At 37.9% G+C, this 11,071-nt stretch overlaps 1 pseudogene across 1 annotated transcript; it reads left to right on the top strand.

Annotated features, from left to right (window-relative positions):
- The first annotated feature begins 1,425 nt into the window (after positions 1 to 1,425).
- LOC306863006 (neurogenic differentiation factor 6-A-like) lies at positions 1,426 to 3,078 on the top strand (annotated as a pseudogene). The gene is made up of 2 exons: positions 1,426 to 1,604; positions 2,089 to 3,078. The product of its transcript is annotated as a neurogenic differentiation factor 6-A-like (transcript).
- Positions 3,079 to 11,071: the final 7,993 nt, after the last annotated feature.

An 11,071-nucleotide genomic window follows, 5' to 3' on the forward strand; every position in this document is an offset into this window, starting at 1 on the left:
TAAGTAAGAGGTTTTTAGTTGTTGTTGTTGTTTCATTTTTTTAGTTTAATACTTTTATTTTTGATAAAATAAATTATTTTAGTATTTAATGTCCCCCAAACATTTGATATATTCATATTTGATATATATATCAAATATTGAGGGGAATTTGATATATATATATCAAATATTGAGGGGAAGTCGTGGCCTAATGGTTAGAGAGTCGGACTTGTAATCCAAAAGTTGCGGGTTCGAGTCTCGGGTCGGCAGGGATTGTAGGTGGGGGGAGTGAATGTCCAGCGCTCTCTCCACCCTCAATACCACGACTGAGGGGTGCCCTTGAGCAAGGCACCGAACCCCCAAATGCTCCCCGGGCGCCGCAGCATAAATGGCTGCCCACTGCTCCGGGTGTGTGTTCACGGTGTGTGTGTGTTCACTGCTGTGTGTGTGCACGTTGGATGGGTTAAATGCAGAGCACCAATTCCGAGTACTGGTCACCATACTTGGCAGTATGTCACTGAAAAAAAAATATTGTAAATTACAAGTAATATAGAAAAAATAACAGTGCAGTAATAAGAATTAACAAATGAGTATATAATGAGAATCCACCATTCAGATGCACAGCATATGAGAATTTGAGGGAAAGACATCACAATCCAAAAATGAACAATAAAATAAAGCTCTTAAAATAGGCGGCATTTTTTCATGCACATATAATAACTTCTTGGAGTGAAATGTGACCTGGACATGTTTTCGTTAGATTCACTTGCATACTACGGATTGGTGTGGATGGCTGTGTGTGAGGAAGGTGGGGAGGGATGGTGTAAGTGTGTGCATGTGTAAACCAAAATTATTTTCATATGTAGAAGAAAAAAAAACTGTTTAAAATCTCAGAATCTGGGCACATTTATTAAATATCAGAGAGTGAATTAATATAAACTTTATCTAAATTTATGTTTTCATAATCAGGTGATTGTCAAATTGAAAATGCTTTCATGATGACAGACAATAGGATCAGTCATTTGGCAAACGCCCTTGAAGAGACTGACCAGGCAAACAAGAGCCATCAATCATCAGTTCCTGCTGTCATTCACCAGCACTGACCCTTTTTTTTTTACGTTTACACAATATACCTGATATTAATAAGAAGCTATTTTGTGTCTGTTTAGATTTAGTTTACTTATGCATGAAAATAGAATCCTAATTTCTTCATTTCTATCAGCAAAGACTAAGAAATGTAATTCCCTGACCGTCTCACAGCATTCCTTTTCATCCACGGCATCAGATTCTAATGGTGGATGCTGGAACTCAGTCCTTTATTGAGGCTGCTTTGTGGTTTTGCAGTGATACGCAGCTCGAGGCACATGCCAGATGATCAGGGGAGGAATACAGGTCCCCCGGGACCCGGTCACATGACCAACCCATGCCACGTGACGTCAGCGGCAGATGGCATGGGTACCAGCTCTGGCAGTTGGCATCAGTGTCATTTCTCTTAGCGCGAGAGACAAGGAGAACAGTGGGGAGGTGAGAAAAACGCATGAGCTGTTCACCTGCTAAAACACCAACGGAAAAAAAGTTCAAAATAGGAAATATGAAAACTGTCATCTGACACCATCATAATCCAGGTAAGCTGGATCGTTTGAGGGTAAGGATCGACCTGTGTTAGCATGACTGTGTCTGATTTTAAAGCCTTATGTTTTGTAAATGCACGAATGTGATTCAATTTCACACATGAAAACAAATTTACTGATTCATTTCTGTTGCATTGTCGGTTGCAGCTAAATTTTTGTGATTTGATTAGAGAATCAATATCTTCTGGAATTCTGTCTGTAATTGTTATGTTAATACACCATTTTGCATACGCTCATAAAAAAGGTACAAAAGCTTTCACCATGCTGGTATCTTTTCAAAAGGTACACCTTTGTATCATGTTTACCCCTAACGGGTGCATATTAGTACCTTTAAGGTACATTTTAGTGAAAGGGTACCGCCCCAGTGACAGCTTTTGTACCTGTGAGAGGGTATTTATTGAGCACCATGTATAGGTTGTTTTTAAATCACTGCTGATTGATTCAGAAAATCTATTATCTTCTCATCATCCCCAGTTAGAGCACAATGCTGACTCTTCCGTTTGAGGATCCTGTCATAATGGACACTCAATTCGGGGCAAACTTTCCACGGGACTGCGTGGGTGAAACGAAGGTCACCAAACAAGAGCCATTTAAAAAGGAGGAGGTGCTCTCCCACACGATGGAGGACGAGGATTCGGAGAAGGATTCGGACGAACGGGAGGACGGACAGGACGAGAACGGTCTGCCTCGGAGGAGAGGGCCTCGGAAAAAGAAAATGACCAAAGCCAGGGTGGACCGGGTCAAGATGAGGCGCATGGAGGCCAACACCAGGGAGAGGAACCGAATGCACGGTCTGAACAACGCCCTGGACAGCCTGCGCAAGGTGGTGCCCTGCTACTCCAAAACCCAGAAACTGTCGAAAATCGAAACCCTGCGGCTGGCCAAGAACTACATCTGGGCGCTTTCTGAGATCCTGAGCACGGGGAAGAGGCCTGACCTCTTGACCTTCGTTCAGACCCTGTGCAAAGGGCTCTCGCAGCCCACCACCAACTTAGTGGCCGGATGCCTGCAACTGAACGCCAGAAACTTCATCACGGATCAGATCAACACCGAGGCGTCTTTCTCTGGCAGGTCTCAGTACGAATCCGTGTACACGACCTACCATAGTCCGGGTGTGGTGACGCCCTCTGGACCCTCGGTAGATGCGGTCAAACCCTTCAGGCCGTTCAACTACTGCAGCTCCTTTGAGTCTTTCTACGAAAGCGTCTCGCCGGAATGCGGAAGCCCTCAGTTCGACGGTCCCTTAAGCCCGCCTATTAACTTTAACGGGATCTTTTCCCTCAAGCACGAAGAGCCGGCCGAATACGGCAAGAGCTGCCACTACGGAACGCGCTATTGCGCCGTGCCGCCGCGCTCCTCCATCAGCCAGACCGCGAGAGGCTCCTCGGATCTCCACTTCCCATATGACATTCACCTCCGCGGCCAGTTTTACCCTGTGCAAGACGAATTAAACACTTTTCATAATTAATGAGAGAAAGTCAAACGTGAGTGAAAAGGACTGAAAAATGCAGGACATTTAATCGCACATGTATTATTTATAAAGTCCATCTCTGTTTTGAGTTTTAAGCCATTGGATGTTTTATTATTTATCCTTTTTAATTAAATGGAAAACGTGCTTACAGTGTTCCTAATTAGGATTTTAAACTGTTAGACAAAAAATGGGGTCTGATGGAAAAACAATCCACAAACAAAAATAACGTGTTTTACGCAGAGTTTCTCGTTTATTTTCGGTTTAATTTAATGGCCCGTGTGAGTATTTGTAGATCTAAAATCTGTGAATAAGGACTCTTGCTCCAAAAGGCATATTTTAATTATAAGGTAATTCAACTATTTGCGATGAAAATTCAGTAAAATAGGAGAGCAATAATTGCTAAGGGTGCTATGCAATACACAAGTCTATAATTCTCGATCGGGCCATATATTTATCCATTTAATTTGTCTAAACAATATTCGCACAAAGTTTAAAATATTGGTGTTAAACAGATTTAATTGCTCATCATTTTGTAATATATAAATGCGTTTATTCGTTTATGAAATGTAACATAAAAACGTAAGAACATGAATTGTATTTATTTAATTTGAATCAAAATTGCATCATTATTTATGAAAATTTCGTGATGTATTACACAGGGCACTATTTAAATGTTGGTTAAAATGTATTATTATTATTATTAATTAATTACAATAGTAATAATATGTTAAATACCACCACGAAGAGGCAATTGTTGAATCAATTTGTTTTCCTATAGAAGATGATCTATTTAAAATACTTAGACTATGGATGTAATTCTGAAAAAAACGAAATAATAACGGTATTCATTTGTTTCATTGATTTCAAGTTGTGTAATTTAACTTTATAAATGTGAGTTTTAAGCACCCTCTTAATTTCCAAATATTTCAAATATCTCACATTATATGCGCATAATTTTTAAAAGTATGATAAAGGAATATCACAACACGATTATGTAATTATGCAACAGATTGTTTGACAATTCCGTATTTTCTCAAATGTAAAGTCGTCGATATATTGTGATATTGCGTACAATCTCGGAACGATCACTGTAAGCAAATGCATTTGAAGCATGTAAAACTCTAATGGAAAGGTCTGTGTGCTGTCTAGTGAACTCATGTCACGGGAAAACCTGCCTTAATATATTTGTCACGCATCATTTATGCAATGTCATGGACGTCTGCAGTGGTGGATTCGTGCATTCTGATTTTTATCACCAAACGGGATTTTTGCGTGTGTGTGTGTGTGTGTGTGTGTGTGTGCAAAAAATGACTGAATGCACTGAAACTGGTCTTTGTACACTGTCGAGCTGTTTTGTACAGTAAAATAAAGTTTAATTGAATACAGTTCTGTGTTGAAAAACTGTTCTGAATACATGGCAGTCTCCAAAATAAAATTAAAATAAAGAAAATATAATAGATATATCTAGTTTTTTAAAAATATATATAGGCTATCTAAACCTCCTTATGTGCCAAAAACGAAAATAACATTTAATGCAAAGGCGCATTTTGTTGCATAATTGCAAAACCTTTAGGCTAATGAACATACAACGCTTTAAAATGAACTAAGATAATATATAACCTATATTATTCAGATCTATAAATTTAAAGTCTAAAAATATATAGGCCTATCTGCTACAATCACTATACAGAGGTCTACAGAAATGCAGAGAGATCATCTGGTTATCAAAAGAGGACAAAGGAATTTAATTCATGAAGTTGCCAAAATCACCAAATCCATCTCGTGCATTAGTTTGCAGGCCTATGCGACGCGTTGGTCAAGGTTAATTGTAAAATGAGAAGTTCTTGAGATGTTATTCAGGACTGGGTTTAGGGGAGTAAAGGTTGTCTGGCTTGGAGTCTCTCCTGTCTCCGAGCTGGACGCGGGCCAAACAGCGACAGACTGCGGCATCAGGAGCCCAAAAACAGCTATTCCCCCGCGAATGTGCATTGTCATCCCGAGAAACCAGAGTGACAGCATTCATAATACGTAGGTTAAAATGAAATGGGTTTAAAAGCCATAAAACTAACAGTTTATGATAGATATATTTTGTTTTAAATTTCAGCGTGCGGCCCGAGTTCGAACCCGACTAATAGACCTAATGAATTGATTATATGCCTATATGTATAACCTTGAATGCAGTGTGAATTAAAAAATAGTCCAAAATAGTCCCAACTTCACAGTCAATGACAGTTTTGACCAAACAGATTCATAAGATCTCACAAGACTTCTCTTTTCTGGTAGTCCTAATTTATTCCTTTTCACGCTTTCAAAGAAAAAAAATAGACTGGTAATCAAAGTTAATATCCAATTAATCCTCACGTTGTCCTAAAACACCTAATGCTTTTGACAGGTGCAAAAAAATCAACCTGCACAATCACCGACCGTGTGCGATGAGACTCTTGATTTGCTGTGGGGATGTTGAGGTGTCAGAAAAACCCCACAGTGGCAATATTTCACACAACTCAGAGAGAGGCAGAACATATGCTACCCCAGAGACAACAGCTGAAAAATGAGCAGCAACACTTCTCTATGTGCTTCTGGAAAGTTCTCACCACACACTTTCTGTCGACGTTTTACAGCGTTATTTACTTTTAGATAAAAACGTAACTAACCTGTTTACTGACAGAGAAGATGCATGCCTTATTTTAGCCAGTCCCTGTATCCAGTAAATTCGTTTAGCCTATATATTTTATTCCTACACAAATAGATAGAACTCTAACGATATAAAATACACTTTAAAGTATAGCCTATACGTTTTAAACTGCACAATTGTATTATTAAAACAATTATGAAACACAAACCAATTTGTGAAACACCTGTTCTGGCCAACACATAGGCTACTGTTAATATTTATATAAATTTACAACAAATGTGACAGTTTGGTCTATATTGTCCCAACATTAATTATTTTAAAATACGATTATATGATTACTATAGGCTATGAAAAGGGTAAAAAAGACGATTTTGAACTGAACGAAAATGCTATGCAAACCATAATATAAAATAGGTGAGTATGAATTTCATACATCTCATTTGAATGGTTAAATGAAATTACTTGTGTTGATTGTGTGGAAGAGCATATGGTACAGATGTATGTGTGGGTGTATGTGAGTGTACATACCAGTTTGTGGGTGTATATTTGTGTGTGTGTGGACGGTAGGAGGTGAATTACTACATACTCACATTCACTATCACTCATAGCTCTTGTCCACGTGTGATGTTCCATTCTGTGTTCTGTTGTCAACCCTTCTGTTCCAAATCCTATCATTGAAGGATGAGTCACACCAAATACAATCTGTCCAGAATGGTAAAGCTGTACATGGTCATTTGGGTCGAATGACCCATCCAATTATGTATCCAGATATATAGAATGTAAAGAGAATGAACATCTAAGTGTTGTGCAAAACAATCCTCAATGCTGCAATTCTCAAGTTTGTTTTTCCATAAGGCCATGGGATTTGTTTTTATAAATGGCTTTTTTTAAGTGCAAGTGCTATAGGGATCAAGAAAGTTGTTTCTTGTGGTTAAATTGGACTTGATAAACAAAACCCGAATAAATATTTTTCATGGTTATTTATAGGTCAGAGGTCAATGCCAACCTGCCATTATGATCTCATTAAATACTCTCTGAATAGTTTGAATACTTACTTTTTGCCTGCTGTTTTATAAAAACACTCTTAAACATAATGGGTTTTATTGACATTGATGGTTCTTTACATTGCACAGAAGGTTTTTATAGTGGAAAAGGTTTCTTTAGATTATTAAAGTTTAAAGTTCTTCACATTAAGAATATTTTTAAAAATATTTTATGAACTCTTCACTAAAAGGTTCTTTTGGGAATCAAATTTATGTATTTATTTTTTTACTGGCATTGGTGTGAAAACCCTCTTTTGGAACTTTTATTTTTAAGACTGTGAATTTCGACATATTACTCTTTTCATATACTGTTTTTCACTTACTATATAGAAGCCAAGTGTGCATACTTTGATGCAGCCTATGGATGTCGTTAGCATTGTTCCCTCAGCCCCAGCTGGACAATGCTCCAACTACATCATATGGCAGCATAAAGCATCTTATATAATATTATGGTATTTGTTTTACTAGTTTTTGTAGGGATCTTAAAGCATGCAGTGGACTTTTCCTCTCAAGTCACAGCTCAGGATAGTCATAAACAAGACTGTACAAACTATTTTTTTTTTCTTTATTTTTTATGTACTCACCCTTGTGTCATTCCAAATTGATATTTCTTTCTTCTGTTGAACACAAAGGAAGATATTTTGAAGAATTTTGGTAACCAAACAGTTTTGGGTTCCATTGACTTCAATAGTATTTTTGTTCATACATTGGAAGTCAATGGAACCCAAAACCTCTTGGTTACCAAAATTCTTCAAAATACTATTTTGGTGCCATCAGCCAGTCAGCTTTGTCACAATGGCTTCAGAGTCACAGGTGACTGGTTATAAAACAACCAGGCAGCAAAATTGAGTGCAAAGATGGCAGATTTCAAATTGTGTTCTCCAGGGCTGCATACAATTTAAATAAATGGGAATGTGTAAAAGATAGCTTTAAAGATGTTCCAGAAGCGTATTTATAATACACCTCTAAAATATACTTCATTAACCATTGAGAAGCTCTCAAATTTAATACACACTATTAAACGTGCAGGAATTCGGACGCAGCCCACGACTCCGAGCTCATGCTAAACATGCGATACAGATGTTGAGATCTCTGCTGGCGTGCTTGTTTGATTATAGTTGTTAATGAAGGTTCACTCAGTAGCTTTCGGTAACTCACACCTGAGAGCCTCAGAGACAGTTTCTGGAATGAATTGCTTGTTAATAATAACGGTAATTAGGAATGAACAATGTAGAGCTGGTGCGATGTTGATTTATCTGTTCGACGCCCCTCTAACGGGTGGAGAAAGGGTGTTGTCATACGTTAGTCCCTCTCCTGCTCCCTCTCTCAGTCTCGTTCCCAAAAAAATCTCCACAAGTCCCGGGTCACAGATGGTGTGGGACACAGAATTTTCCTAATAATCTTTCTTTCTTTTCTTTTTTCGTGCGAGTGCTGGTGGCTTAGGGATTTCTCATTTTAATTAGAGGGTTTAAGGAGATAAACCCCTTTGAAAACCATGTCCTGCGAGAGGAGGTGCAGGTGATCCTCCCCACAGAAGCAACCACATCGTCAGCCAGCAACTCATTTGCATATTAGATTGGTGTCAGTTTGGCACCCATCCTGGCTGAGATGAACGCCCCTATTTCTAGACTTGGCACGGTGTGTGCGTATCCTGGCACGGGATGCGATTGTGTTTTCAGTATGAGGGTTCCGGGGTACTTGATCTCTCTGTTATTATACGGCCCTTACATTTGACCCACAAGCTTAACTTAAACTAATAGAGTCTCGCGGGTCTGGAATTTGTGTTTTCTCACTCGCTTTGTGCTGGGATTTTTTTCCGGGTACGAATCTCTTTTACATTCAACCTGACCGTCAATGGCCGAAAAGCTATTTGAATTTCATCTAAAGCTGATTTTCAGCTAGTTGGCAGAGAGCGTGACATCAAGAGGCCCTAGAGCTCATCAGTCTAGTTGGTCGTTAATGTGAATTTCAAAACCTAATATTAAAAATGTATGAACTATTCCCATTTGGACAAATTACATGAAGTTTGTCTGAAGTTGATGTTGGCTAATCACAGGCACATTTAGCAGCCATTAAACCCGAATGTTGGACAGTAAAGTCATTTGTATTCCATGTTAAATCTAGACTAAAGGAAAGTTAATGACTATTTCTGATAAATGTCTTTGCCTTGACCCTCAACACACATTTCGGCACGAAGATCAATTGAGATCCTCATTTTATATCTCCATATTCATCTCAGCTGCTATTTATTTCATGAACTTGTTTATGAATCTGTCCAAACTATTGTTCTGTGACTTACTTTATTCTGGGAATTATAAGATCAGTGTGAGCTGTTATTTTTCAAGGCTGAAAATAGACACTGTTAAAACGTATTACTTCGTAAATCAATTGTTGTATTGTAATAAATAAATGTAAATGTAAAATAAATATATTTTGAGACCCGCAGTCTCAATTCTTATTTCAATTCTTGTTTCAAACTGAAAAAATTATGAAAATATCCTTTATCAAAAGTAAAAAGATAAGTAACTGTGAAAAAGAATGCACGCACGCATGTGTGTGTGTGTGTGTGTGCTGTATGTGTGACTGCGTGTGTCTTGGTAAAATGGCACAGACACAAGGACCAAATGGTCTCTTGGCACCAGATTCAGTGCCATAAATTATCACCACAGTTAATGGTGAAGAAGATTTCAGGCAAAAATCTCTCCTTTTTTGTTTCCACAAAGGCAACAGTGCAGCCCCACTTCTAGATACTGACCAAATACACAGGGTTTCAGTCTTGCAGTAGAATTTTCTAAAGAGTTCATATTAGTTCTAAATTAAATGGTTAAAGGCTTTTGGGTTCTTGCATTAAAATCGTAATAAGTGGTCCGATTTCATATGCCACAAAGCCTATCTGTTTCCAGTGGACTACATTTCCCAAGATTCCATTGGTGGACACTGACAGCATGGAAAGGTTTGTGTTTCGTGTTGTTATAGAATAAACTATATTATGTGAGCACTAGCTAAGGAACAGGAGACTATATTCATAAGAGTGAACTATATTCATTTTTTTTGTTAATTGCTATTTTTATTTGAACGCTCCCGATAGGCTATAGATCCTTAGATTGATATATAAAAATGTATTTGTACGGTTCCCCGCTGCAAAAGAAGTCATGTTTTACCTCAGTTTCTAAATAAGTTGTCCATCTGTACTGAATGTAATGCAACAAAAAATAACGTGGCAAAACCGTCTTTCTGTTGAGTTCAAGCGAACTGCACACGAAAAACACACATAAAACTGGCCACTAGTATGGTTCCTCCTGAATAAGCATAAATGAGTCCTATATTGGTCGGTTCCTTCTAGTGAATAAAAATAAAAAAATAAAAAATAAAAATTATATATATATATATATATATATATATATATATTCATTGAACTAACACAATTGAAAATGGGGGAAAATCTCATAATGAAATAAATGTTTTTTTCTCAAATACACGTTGGACACAATTATTGGCACCCCTAGAAATTCTTATGAGTAAAATATCTCTGAAGTATAGTCCCATTCATATTTACAATTTTGAGCACTCCAGGGTGATTATGAACATGAAATTATCCAGCCATGGCCTCCTGTTTCACAGAAATATAAATAGGAGGGAAAACAAAGCCCAAATTCCCTTAATCATCCATCACAATGAGAAAAACCAAAGAATATATTTCTGATGTGCAGCAAAAGATAATTGAGCTTCAAAAATTGGTGAAGTGGCTTTAAGAAAAGAGCTAGAGCAGTGAAAATTCCCATTTCCACCATCAGGGCAATAATTAAGAATTTCAAATCAACAGAAAATGTTATGAATCTGCCTGGAAGGGTGTCTACATCGTCCTAATGCACGGTGAGAAGGAGATTTTGAGTGGCTAAAGACTCACCAAGGACCACAGCTGGAGAATTGCAGAAAATAGTTGAGTCTCTGAGTCAGAAAACCTTTAAAAAAAAAAAAAACTGTCAAACAGCACCTACATCACCACATGTTGTTTGGGAGGGTTTCAAGAAAATTTCTCCTAGCTCACCCAAAAACAAACTCCAGCATATTCAGTTATTAGACACGACTGGAGCTTCAAATGGGACTGGCTTCTGTGGTCAGATGAAACTAAAAAACACTCAAGGTGAGTTTGGTGAACACAGGGATAAAAAGTACCCCATGTATACAATGAAATATACTGCTGTAGTGTTGATGTTGTGGGCCTATATTTCTGCTGGAGGTCCTGGACATCTTGTTTAGACACATGGCATCATGGATTCAATCAAATACCTACAGAAAAAAAAAAATCAAT

Source organism: Barbus barbus (genome assembly GCF_936440315.1).
Source record: "Barbus barbus genome assembly, chromosome: 44".
Classification (NCBI taxonomy): Eukaryota; Metazoa; Chordata; class Actinopteri; order Cypriniformes; family Cyprinidae; genus Barbus; species Barbus barbus.